This window comes from Triturus cristatus, chromosome 9 (genome assembly GCF_964204655.1).
Source record: "Triturus cristatus chromosome 9, aTriCri1.1, whole genome shotgun sequence".
In the NCBI taxonomy this organism is placed as follows: Eukaryota; Metazoa; Chordata; class Amphibia; order Caudata; family Salamandridae; genus Triturus; species Triturus cristatus.
The window spans coordinates 1027709579-1027722722 of NC_140592.1; the positions used below are offsets into that span (position 1 = coordinate 1027709579).

The 13144-nt window shown below is 50.8% G+C and overlaps 1 protein-coding gene across 1 annotated transcript in view; it reads right to left on the reverse strand.

Moving 5' to 3' along the window:
* The window catches only part of LTBP2 (latent transforming growth factor beta binding protein 2), a 1878832-nt gene that overhangs the window by 1041781 nt on the left and 823907 nt on the right, over nt 1-13144 (reverse strand). The window lies entirely within an intron of this gene.

Below are 13144 nucleotides of genomic sequence, written 5' to 3' on the forward strand. Positions count from 1 at the left end.
AATGAATTAACCACCCCCCCTCCCGCCTTTACATAATGGTGATACAGCCACAGAATTTCGTCAATGAATCCAAACAGGTATAGTACATAGTATTATCCTCTACCGCTCTCCATCATCTAATCCCAAATTGACAGTCATGGATTCCCCAGAAGCCTCAGCCATCCTGGTAATGAACTACCCCCCTTTCACCCCTCAGGACATTCTAGTACGGCCATCTCCAGCCTTGTTAGCCCTGTGCCATGTCCCAGCATAGAGAGTACATCCGGACAGCTATGCTACCCCCAGCGTGGGCGCCTATCTAGATCGCTTATGCACTGGCCTGAAGCCCCTGCCCACCTCCCTCCTCCAGTGTGGTGCCTGTATGCCCAATCTCACGACTTTCCTCTTGTGCCAACAGATACATGGTTAAAGGACCCCATATATCCCTCGGCCGCGACCTTAACCCCTTCCCCGCTCATGACGGAACCGCTCCGTCATGAGCCACCGATGAGCTGTGCTCATGACGGAGCGGTTCCGTCATGCCACGACCGTTGGCGGCCGCTCCGCCCACGCGGCGCTATTTCCCCGCCTGTGCGGGGGTCAACGCAACTAGGCGGAGTCATGACGGAACCGCTCCGTCATGAGCACAGCTCAACCGTGGCTCATGACGGAGTGGCTCCGTCATGAGCACAGCGCCACCGCGCTGCCTCCCCGCACCCCTCAGCGCTGCGGCGGAATTCCCGCCGCAGCGAAAGGGTTAAAGGAAGAAGATCTGCATAGCCATGCAGCTGTTCCTGCCATGTAACCATTGAGGTGATCCACTCCTTAAACTTAGGGGCCCTCCCTCTGCCCCATCTACTCGCCACCTGCCTCCTAGCTAATAGCAGTCCCATCGCCAAGAATTTCTTATATTTAGTATTGACGGCGTTAATCAGCCCCAGCAGAGCAAGCATGGGGCATGGCTGTATCTGCACCCCAATCATTTTTGAAAGACCAGCGAATGTCAATTCCCAAAACTCAGCCACCGCAGAACAACTCCAGGCCAAATGTTCAAAGCCCGCTCCTGACATCCCACAGCGCACACAGCGATCATTCTCACGTAGTCCAAATCCATACAATTTAGCTGGGGTATAATACAACCGGTGTAAAAACTTGAAGTGTATAAGGCGCAGCCTATTATTTCCAGTGATAGCCATTGTCTGTCTGCAACTAAAGTCCCATTGCTCATCCGTCAACGGATTAGCCAATTCCGCATCCCACTCTCCCTGGGCCCGGCTGGGAGCGGACGGCACCGCTTCCTGCGCGTGTTTATACAATAGCGATACGGCATGGCGGGGTGGAGATGTCTGCAAGAAAGCATGCAGCGGAGCAAATATGACCGGTTCCGCGGGGAACTCCGGGGTCACCGCCCTAACATTTTGCCGAAGTCTGGCATACAAAAACGTTTCCAGTACAGTCGGTTAATGTGTGCCAAAAAACTGTTCTCTCGTACGGAACTGCCCTGCCAAGTATAGGTCTCCCCAAGTACTGTATCGCAGGGTATCCAACATTTTCCCACAGATACCCTCCTCCGTCACTCGGAGCAGGGGGTTTCTTGCCAACACCACCTTGGGCGAATACATCATGGGAGCCTCCAATTTGTGGGCTATCCGCTGCCAGGCCGGTATAGTACAATCCACAGTAGATGGGTCTCACGTCTGTTCTCTCCCTACCGTAAAGAGATAACCGGACGAGGGCGTCGGGGACATATATCCATCCTCGACGGCCAAATGAGGCATAAAAGGCGGCGGGTGGAACCAGTAAGTGGCAAAATGTGCTTGCGCACAATAATAATATAATTCAAAGTCAGGGACTCCAAATCCCACCAGACGGTACGGTAACACAAGCGTGGCCATGTTCAATCGCGCCTTCTTCCTGCCCCAGATAAGCCGAGTAAGTTGTGATTTCAGTGTAGTAAAAAAGAACCTCCCTGGGTGATATGAGATATTAACGAATAAATATAATAGGTTCGGCAACACTATCATTTTAATCAGCGAAATCCGTCCTGCCATAGACAGGGGAAGTCTTAACTATTTGGTAACAGCGTCAGTAATTGTGTCTATAGCTGTCCCATAATTTAGTCGCATTAGTACTTCCCTATCTCTGGAAATGTGCACACCCAGATATTTCAAGTCCTCCGATTCCCATACCAAGGGATAATCCATAGGATATGGAACAGTATGATCAGTCAGGGGGAATACAGCCGACTTTGACCAATTAATTTGCACTCCTGAGATAACACCAAACTTGGTTATCTCCCGCAATATAGGGTTTAAATAGTTCTGGGGTCGGTGTACATATAATGTCATATCGTCTGCATATAAGGAAATGAGTAGTTGCCGAGCAGGGTATATCAGTGCCTTGTCATTATGTCGTTGTCGAAGCTTCGCCGCCAGGGGCTCGATAGTAAGGGTGAATAGTATGGGAGATAGGGGGCATCCTTGTCGCGTACCCCTAGAGATAGCAAAAGGCGGAGACCTAGCCCCATTTAAAAGAACCGATGCAACTGGCCTGCCATAGAGCAACTTAATCCAGTTGAGGAAAGTATACGGGAGCCCCATACTTTCCAACACTCCCAGCAAGTAGTCCCATTCCAGCGAATCGAACGCCTTCGTGGCGTCAAGAAAAACAGCTACTGCTGAGCTAAAATAAAAATCCGATTGGCCGCACTCTGCTAGTCCTACCAGCGTGTTACCCCAAAGAATTGTGGTCCATGAAGTAGCGTCGGCGGGTACGCCTATGCCAAAGGTTTAAAATGAAAAGTGTTGCGTTAGCCATCCCTGGACACGTGTTTCGAGGTAGTTGCCTCTCGTCAGCAGGGAGTAGGTATGTGTGTAGGGTTGCTGCGTAGGCTGCCAAAAAATATTCTCAGGTAAAGTACCACTCAAGGCGCGCAGGTGCGTAGCCATGGGCTCGTCAGCCCCACCGGCTCAAGGGAGCCTGAATGTAAACAAAAATCCGATTGGCCGCACTCTGCTAGTCCTACCAGCGTGTTACCCCAAAGAATTGTGGTCCATGATGTAGCGTCGGCGGCTACGCCTATGCCAAAGGTTTAAAATGAAAAGTGTTGCGTTAGCCATCCCTGGACACGTGTTTCGAGGTAGTTGCCTCTCGTCAGCAGGGAGTAGGTATGTGTGTAGGGTTGCTGCGTAGGCTGCCAAAAAATATTCTCAGGTAAAGTACCACTCAAGGCGCGCAGGTGCGTAGCCATGGGCTCGTCAGCCCCACCGGCTCAAGGGAGCCTGAATGTAAACAAAAATCCGATTGGCCGCACTCTGCTAGTCCTACCAGCGTGTTACCCCAAAGAATTGTGGTCCATGATGTAGCGTCGGCGGCTACGCCTATGCCAAAGGTTTAAAATGAAAAGTGTTGCGTTAGCCATCCCTGGACACGTGTTTCGAGGTAGTTGCCTCTCGTCAGCAGGGAGTAGGTATGTGTGTAGGGTTGCTGCGTAGGCTGCCAAAAAATATTCTCAGGTAAAGTACCACTCAAGGCGCGCAGGTGCGTAGCCATGGGCTCGTCAGCCCCACCGGCTCAAGGGAGCCTGAATGTAAACAAAAATCCGATTGGCCGCACTCTGCTAGTCCTACCAGCGTGTTACCCCAAAGAATTGTGGTCCATGAAGTAGCATCGGCGGGTACGCCTATGCCATAGGTTTAAAATGAAAAGTGTTGCGTTAGCCATCCCTGGACACGTGTTTCGAGGTAGTTGCCTCTCATCAGCAGGGAGTAGGTATGTGTGTAGGGTTGCTGCGATGGCTGCCAAAAAATATTCTCAGGTAAAGTACCACTCAAGGCGCGCAGGTGCGTAGCCATGGGCTCGTCAGCGCCACCGGCTCAAGGGAGCCTGAATGTAAACAAAAATCCGATTGGCCGCACTCCGCTAGTCCTACCAGCGTGTTACCCCAAAGAATTGTGGTCCATGAAGTAGCGTCGGCGGGTACGCCTATGCCAAAGGTTTAAAATGAAAAGTATTGCGTTAGCCATCCCTGGACACGTGTTTCGAGGTAGTTGCCTCTCGTCCGCAGGGAGTAGGTATGTGTGTAGGGTTGCTGCGTAGGCTGCCAAAAAATATTCTCAGGTAAAGTACCACTCAAGGCGCGCAGGTGCGTAGCCATGGGCTCGTCAGCTACTGCCGAGCTATTAGGGTCTATATCCTGCAGTGCTGCGGCTAACGTCCGCAAATTGTGCGACGTTGCCCAGTTTGGGACGAATCCCGCTTGATCGGGAAGGACCAGTCGCTGCATCAAGAGGCCTAATCTGGTTGCCAATACTTTAGCCAGTATTTTAGTGTCGCAATTTAATAGTGACAAGGGCCGGTAGGAGTCACAAGAGATGGGAGACTTCCCGGGTTTTAACAGGGAGGTAATCAGGGCCTCGCGCATGGTCCCAGGCAAACCACCCTCCTCCAATGCCGTGTTGAAGACTTCCTTCAGAATGGGAGCTAGTATGGGAGCATATGCTTTATAAAACTTGATAGGCAGTCCATCAGAGCCCGGTGCTCTGCCGGATTTCATCTGCATGATTGCCTCCGTGATTTCGTCTAGTTCTAGTTCTAGGTTCAAAAACTTTTGCTGATTTTCCCCCAGCCAAGCCAGAGCAGTATCATCTAGATACTCAGGCAGGTTAAGTGAATCGCCGCGCTGGGAAGTATACAGCACCCTATAAAACTCACGGAAGGCGTCTATCTGGTCCGGAAGATTTCGATGCGTCCGACCCTGTCCATCTTGTATCTCCGTAATGTAGTTGGAGAACCGGGGGGGGGCGCACTGCAGTGGCTAGAGCTTTACCCGGCCTGTCCCCTTCTCCATACCGTCTGGCCACATATGATTTCCCTCTAAATTTAAGCTCCCTATCCGCCAGCACCTCAAATTCCGTCAGCTTGGCGCGAATGGTAGCTCCGACCTCTCCTCCCCCGCATCCCCACTAGCCTCCCGTTCCAGCGCTTTCAACTCACTCTCCAGCCGAGAAAGGTCTCTACGCAGGTCCTTGAGGATGCCCCCACCTTTGGACAAGCACCACCCCCTCACTGTTACCTTGAAGGCCTCCCATACTACAGTCATGCTCGATACCGACTTGACATTGCGTTAAAAAAAATCACGAATATCTTGTTCTAGCTCCGTTTTAAAGACAGTATCCTGCAAGTGCCCTGGGTTAAGGCGCCAACTACTATACGGGGAGTGCTGCAGGGGAACCTGCAGTGTCACCAATACGGGAGAGTGGTCGAATATGCACTTGCAAGGTGCGTCGCATCTCGTAGCCAATGTGCCATCCCAACCGACAGGAGTAAATAATCCAATCGGGCCCAAGAGGAGTGGACGGCCGAAAAATGCGTGCCCTCTCGCTGCTCAGGATGTGTGTGCCGCCAGGAGTCTAGCAATCGGCCATCCCCAACGATATCAGTCAACATCTTGTGTGTTTGTGTGAAATGCGATGGAGTAACACGGGACCTATCTAAGCGTGGCTGCAACGTCGTGTTGAAGTCCCCGCCCCAGATGACATAAGCAGTGTCTATCTCCTGCACTCTATCACATAATCTGATCAGGGTTTGGGGATCATCTATATTGGGGCCGTAATAGTTAGCAATCGTCACTCCGTGCGAATATAGCGTCCCCCAAAGTATGCAGTATCTGCCGCCATCGTCCGTCACTATACCCCCAGGGACAAAGGGCACCCCTCTCTTAACCAGTATAGCCACCCCACGGGAATAGCTAGAGTAATTTGCAAAGCATCGATGCACAGCCCAACGTGAGGCAAATAAAGGGGTACCACCGGGGCCAAGATGGGTCTCCTGCAACAGCGCTATCTCAATGTGATGTCGGTCTAAATACCCCAGCACCTGCCTTTTTTTCCTAGGGTTGTTCAGACCTCGCACATTCCATGTTACAATCTTCAAGCTACTAAACTCGCGCTTGTTAGCTGCCATAGTGTACTCCTGAGGAACCTGTAGCTGTTGCTGCTGTCAAAATGGCGTCACCCACAGTAACCAAGTGTCGAATACCCAACCCCCTTCTTAACAACTCCCACATCGGCAACCCCAACACGCCGAGTACAGAATCCCTCCCCACCCCAACAGACGACAATGTCTCACATTGCCCGCCCCACAACTTCAGGTTTTCGGGGAATGCCCACATAGGGAACGCGTGGGCCCACGACCACCCTCCTCCTGCCTTACTTTCACCCACTCACCGCTCCACCATTAAGTGGGCAGTTGTCGCGGGACGGCAGGGAGGCACCGAGCAGGACTGCGTGCCGGAGATTGGCAAAACAAGGAAAAGTTAATACATCACCAGCTATGTGTCCATCAAGAACAGTTTAGTGTCCAGCAGAGTTCCAGAGGGGCTCCCGGCCCGAAGGAGATTCTAGTCCGGGTCCGACAGCGGGGAGTTTGTACCGGAGCGCTTCCGTGCCCCCGGGTCCTCAGTGGCCACCTGTCGATTACGCCTTAGATATTCCTCCGCCTGTTGCGGGTTCTGGAAAAAGTGCTGCGTGCCTTTATGCGTGATCCGTAATCTCGCTGGGTAGAGCATAGCGTATGTAATGTCCTGCTCCTGAAGTTTCTTTTTGACTGCAGAGAACTTGCGCCTGGCCTCTTGAACCGATTGAGTGAAGTCAGGGTAGAACGCCAGCATTGTATTTTCATATGGTACTTGCTTTTTCTCTCTGGCGAGGCGGAGGGCTGCATCCCTGTCCCGGTAGTTAAAAAAACGGCCTATTACCGGCCGCGGCAGAGCCCCCGGAGGAGGTCGGGCCCCCAAAGACCTATGCGCCCTTTCCACTGTAAGGTGCGCCGAGAAGGACTCCCTGCCAAATAATTCCACCACTAGTCGTTCAACGAAGTCCTCCATACGGCCCACATTTGTGGACTCCGCCAGGCCAAGAATACGGACGTTGTTCCTTCGGGAACGAGCCTCCAAGTCCTCATTTTTGTCTGCGATTATCTTCAATAGTTTATCCATTTGCATCATGTGCCCCCGACTGGACGCGGTCCCGTCTTCCAGAGTGGAGACTCTGGTCTCAGCATCCTTGATTCGCTCCTCATGCTGATCTAGTTTATGCACCACTGCCTCCATGCGCTCATTCATTGTGTCAATTTTGGTGCCAATGGATGCAAGACTGTGTTTCATGCCCAGCAGGAGGGCTTTCCAGTCTTCTTCCTGTGGTTCCGAGGCGACCAGCTCAACCTGCTCCTGCGAGACCGACCTAGGCGCCTTGCGCGGTTCAAAGGGTAGCTTGGCTTGTTTCGCGTCCGTGCGCCCCATCCTGCAAGCCTCGTGATCCACACACGCTAGGGGGGTCAGGGGGCAATCCCGCCACGTCACCACTGCAAATCCGGGTATATGTCCGTGTGGTGCCAATCGACACTACGTGGAGATCAGCAGCAGGTCAGTCTCTCGCTGCCGGCACCTCCGGTAAGTATAGCGCACCTTCACCTGTATTTCCTACGCCAATGACTTGTAGATCAGGGCTGTCCAGCACCAAGCAATCTCTCCTGCAGCAGTCGCCCTGTGCACGCACCCATCACTTGCCAAAATGATGATCGGGGGGGGGATGGTGTTACCGCAGGGTGGCCTCCTGTCCACACCGGTGAGCTCGGCGTCCTCTCTCCGCTCAGGGCGATCAATGCAGTCGGACCTCCGGCTCACCCACTGCAGCCCCACCAGAAACCCGGGCACCACGAACCAGAGCACCAGGGCCACTATCTCCTCGCAATGTGAGCAGCCGGCTTTCAAAATGGCCGCCGCTATCTGCGCCCCCGGCAGTACTGTAGAGGCGGCTCCGCCCGCACTCCACGAGGGGCAGGATCACCGCGGCGGTGCACCAGGCTACAGTCGGGGGGGACCACGAAATCTGCCAGCCAGGCACGTCCCCAACTGCGGCGGTGTCTCCCGGGATGGCGCCAGGCGGCCGCCTCCAGCTCCGTACCTCCAGGGTCTTCGTGCCGCGACCCACAGCGCCGGGCGTCTCGGCGAGCCGCAGCAGAGACAACAGCCCTTCTCGCCCGTTCCCCGGCAGATCTCAACAGGGTAGCCAGCCGCGTCACACCACAGGTCTCCCAGGCCAGGCACTGATGCAGGGGCGTCCTCAATACCGCGCCGGATCTAACAGCTCCAACCTCCCGCCTCTCGGCTCCGATACGTGGCGCGAGAGGCCGGTCAAGATCACGATGGTGCCCACCGTCAGAACGGGAGACACTCAGCAGGCAAATCTGGTACCGTTCGGCTCAGGAGCCCCTCCGCCAGGCAATGGACCCCTCGTTCGCCAGTTTCTCCGGCTTAGGATCGGAATAAAGTATGTTATCCTGCTCGGCTGGGCAGGAGCCTCACAGACGCGCGGCCATGTCGGTTGTGCGCCACCTAGCGCCCCCGAGTACCCTGTATGTTGGGCGACTGGACCGACACGTTACTTAGGGGTATGGATTAGCAATGACATGCATGAACTCTGGACATACAAATATGGAAGAGTGATGGACTGGATAGATGATAAAGTGCGCAGCTGGAGGACTCTCCCCCTGTCTTTGATAGGCTGCATTGCGGTGGCCAAAATGGTCATCCTGCCAAAACTTTTATATGTGTTTGTTGATGTCCCTAGCCCCCTCACAGCACATTTCCTCAACAAAATTTGTTCAACCATGATCAAGCTGGCTTGGGCGGGATGACAGCCAAGGGTTTCTTGGGAAACACTCATGCTGCCGCAGGCGCAAGGCGGACTGGCAGCCCCAGACTTCACCTGTATGCGTATTCTGCGCAGGCGCAGTTTTTGCATTACTGGGTGCACCCCACCCCATTCCAGCCCCAGGTTGCCATTGAACTGGATAGGGCTGCTCCCCTCCCGCTTACAACAGCTATATTTCAACCCTTCAAGCGCCCACGCAACGAGGTAGACTTAGTGGAGACACTGAGGTGGGCGTGGGGAGGACTGTGCAAACACGCCAAAATAGACATACTATACACCCCCTCCATGCCCTTGGCGGAAAATCCGTTAATCCCACCACTGAGGGAGAGACAGGCGCAGGCGCGCGCTCAGAAACATTATTTGCAGAAGGGGCAAGACCTGTACTCCGGGGATACCTTCCTTACACTGCAGCAGATGTGTGGGTCCACCACCCCTTCAGCGTCAGACATGTTGCTGTACTATCAGCTGCAGGTGTCATGCAGGAAGAAATTTGTAACTTTCCCAGCGCCACCCCCGCAGCTGGCCACATTAGAAAACATACTAACGGTGGAAACAGGTCGCAAGCTGATCACACGACTATACACGATTACACAAAGAGATCACCCGATGACAACACTAAGTCCCGTGCGGCGTGGGAGGAGGACCTTGGGGAGAGTCTTAGAGATGACCAATGGGTTTTCAGCTGCAGGCAGCTGGAACTAATGACCCCAAATTACCAGCTCAGGTTAATCCACTTCAAATACATACACCGGTTTTACCGAACTCCCATACAGCTACAAAGAATGGGGCTGTGCACAGAGATTACTGCTGGAATTGTGGAGCGCCACCAGTGACATTCATACACCTGTCATGGCAATGCAGGCTAATAGCAAATTTCTGGTCCCAAATAATACATTACATTGGTAGAATAAAGGGCCTAACACTGCCTTGTACGCCACTGGTTGTGCTCTTGGGGGTCATTCCTCACATACCACCGAAGGTAAGAAAGTTGCCAACTATTTTATTGCTGATGGCCAAACGACAGGTGGCGATACACTGGGGGGCTGCTCATCCTCCGACCACGAAGGAGTGGATTCGGGAGGTAACTTATTGTAAGACCCAGCTAGCGGAATACTGGGACCTCATGCCGATGCGCTCCCCCCCAAGAGACATCTGGGAGCCATTTGTGAACTGGTTGGGATTTGTGGATTTAGCGGATACTTAGATGAGACGGCGATGTTGCGGTGCCCTGGACCACACGAGATTCTGGGGGTGCAGGGAAGCCCACAGATCAAGATGCGTTAGAGATAGACGCGTGGGATTCCTACACTATCCCCTGTTTATCTAAAGGTACTATTGAACTGCCTGTGCGGGGTATTGTTGTACTGTACCATGGTCAGACCTCAACAAACCAAGATAACATCAAAACGAAATGCATAAAATAAGCTATACAAGCTGTTAATGCCTTATGACTACTTGACAGATCAGAATGTATCACAGTAATGTGTAAGAAATGCCACTGATTTTGTGTTTTTGTATGAAAAATGGCATTGAAAACAAAGTTTAAAATGTTTTTTAAAAGATTGCAATCAGGCCCTTAGTATCTTTTTTGGAAGGTAAAAATCTCCAGCAAAACAAAGCAGAAGGCTGTAGCCAATAAGGGCTTCACAAGGCAGAAAACCTCTTCTGCAAGGAGCTACTGAACAATATTTGCTGCTGCGGAGAAGAACATAGCGGGAGCCTCTGCGTAGTCAGACCAACCAGCGATGCACCATGAGAGTATCGATGAGCAGGTTGGACCCAGTCTACTCTTGGTTCTCAAAGCACTTTTTGGGCCAAACTCTTCTGAGTTCCAAGCTTGGATTTGGGCTATCAGGACACCTTTAGCACCACTTCCAAAAGTTCAGGACTGGAGAGGCACCACTTGGAGGGCCAGGATTCACTCAGGCAGGGTCCAGGTTCGGTTTCAAGATGCTTGAAGCCTTTTCTGCCCCTGAGGTTCTGATTAGGAGGACAGTCAACAAGCCCTTGGGGTTACTCAGGAAGCTTCAAGCAGCTTAGCAGACTTCTGAGAGTTCAGAGCAGGCTTCAAGCAGCAGAGGAGTCCTTGATGCGTCAAAGCAGTCTTCTGAAGTATATAGCAGGCCACAGCAGCTGGCAGGCCTCTGGGAGTTCTACCATAGGACAAGAAAGTGAACTCAAGAGTGGGTCTGAGGGTCATACTTTTATACCTGGTGCCTCCTTTGAAGTGGGAGAAACCTCTGGAGGCTTCTCCTCATAGAAGTGGCTGGAATTTCCTACCTCCCTGCCCTGGTTGCAGTCTGTCAGCAGGCATAATAGGCTAGTGTGAAGGTCTTTGTGTGAGAGCACTGCACAGGCTTTTGAAGTGCAGGTGAGACATTAAAGGACCATCAGTTGTATCCACAATGCGGTTCACTTATTTAAATCAAGAAGGAGAACACTCTGTTCGTTTAAATATGTGTGTATGACTTCTGGGTGCAGTAGTGTTGTCCTTGATGTAAATAAGTGACCCCCATTGTGGATACAACTGATGGTCATTTAATGTCTCATGCCTGTTTATTTTCATGGTTTTAACACCCGTTGAGGATTACCCTAGTGGGGTTAATCTTCCACATATATATATGTTTGAATAAAAGTGTACTACATATCTATTTTTGATTACTCATGGACATTATTCTTGTCTTCAGAGCACTGTTATCTATTCATTGACTGTAGGAACTTTTGTTCCTGAAAATACCTACTACCCTTGGTTCATATCAATTCTTGGGTTCCCTTGTACTTATTAACAACTTTCTAAAAGGGGCATTTTCAGAATTGGGACTGATAATCCGACTTTACCATTAAAGAAGTAGTTTTTACATCACAAATTCTCAGACACCAAACAAGATTTTTCTACCTGCTTCCATTCAAAAGTTAGCATGTATTCAATGTAATAAGGCAAACCAATGTTATCCTATGGGAGAGATAGCTCTCACAGTATTGAAAACGAATGTGTGAGTTTTTCACTACCAGGACATGGAAAACTTAAAAGTACATGTGCCACTATTTAATTACAATACACCCTGCCCTAAGGGCTATCTAGGGCCTACTTTAGGAAGTTCTTGTATGTGTAAAAAAGGGAGGTTTAGGCCTGGCAAAAGAGCTTTTTTGCATTGTGGAATTGGCAGTTTAAAACTGCAAACAGCCTGCAATGGCAGACCTGGGACATGTTTATGGGGCTACTTAAGTGGGTGGCACAATAGGTGCTGCAGACCCACTAGTAGCATTTCATTTACCAGCCGTGGTTATACGGTATGCCTCTTTACTAGGGACTTACAAGTAAAATAAATATGCCAATTAGGTGTAAGCCAATTTTACTAAGGTTAGGGAGTGAGCACAGGCATGTTATCATCACTGGTTAGCAGTGATAAAGTGCACAGAGTCCTAAGGCCAACAAAAACAAATTCAGAAAAATAGAAGAGGTGAAGGTAAAATGTTTGGGGGGGTCACTCTGCATAGAGGGTCTAGTCCAACACATTCATAATATAATAATAGGAGACCAGTGATAAGGAGAGACAAATGTGTACACAAGTATAGAGTAGTGTAGGGATACTAGAGGTTCATTCATGGGAGAGAGATCAGCCAATAAATGTAAAGAGGAAACTATGGAATACTCACAAAAGATTTCCATGGAATGTGACACTGAATGCAGAAGAGTAGCACTCACTCAGACCAGAGAGATTCACATGGGAACACCATTGTGAGCACAAGGAGGGAGAGAGACTCACCCCTTTTGAGGACAGGTGGCCATTTTCACTTTCATTAGGCAGGTGCTCTCTGACAATACTACTGTGTGAACAGAAAAAGAGTGCTCACTCACAGTATTGTGATTCAAAAGAGAGACATAGGGTGCACCATACAAGAGCATGTATTCCTTCCACCACATGCTGAAGACAGCAGAAGGGGTGAGATTCAGAGGGAAACCTTGGGTGCACGAGGAAATAATTGTCGTCACACATGAGAGATTCACAAGGGAGACACCACTGTTTCACCAGAATAGAAGACACTCATTCACCCCTAGAGTTTCACAACTGGGAGGAGAAGAGAGAAATAAGGTATAGACAAGGGAGCACATGAAGATAGATGACACAGGTTATTTCATATCATTTTGCCCAATAGATCCCTAAGGTAAGGATTTTCTACAGAGAGGGGTATTCTTCACACACTAATTACCACATAGAGGTATTGATTTAGTTCTTACACTAAGGAGAGACAGGAGTCTTGAACTTTTTCTTATCCCTAACAGAGACCGTGAAACTAGGCCATTTCTTGACTGAGAGTCTGAGGAGGCTGTTGGGTTTGTTTGTGTCTTAAGTCGAGAGAGCACTCTTGAATAAGTTCTTAAAAACACATTCCAAGGCACTGGTTAGTTCTTACACAAGACAAATATGACACTCAAGGGCAAGTGTTTA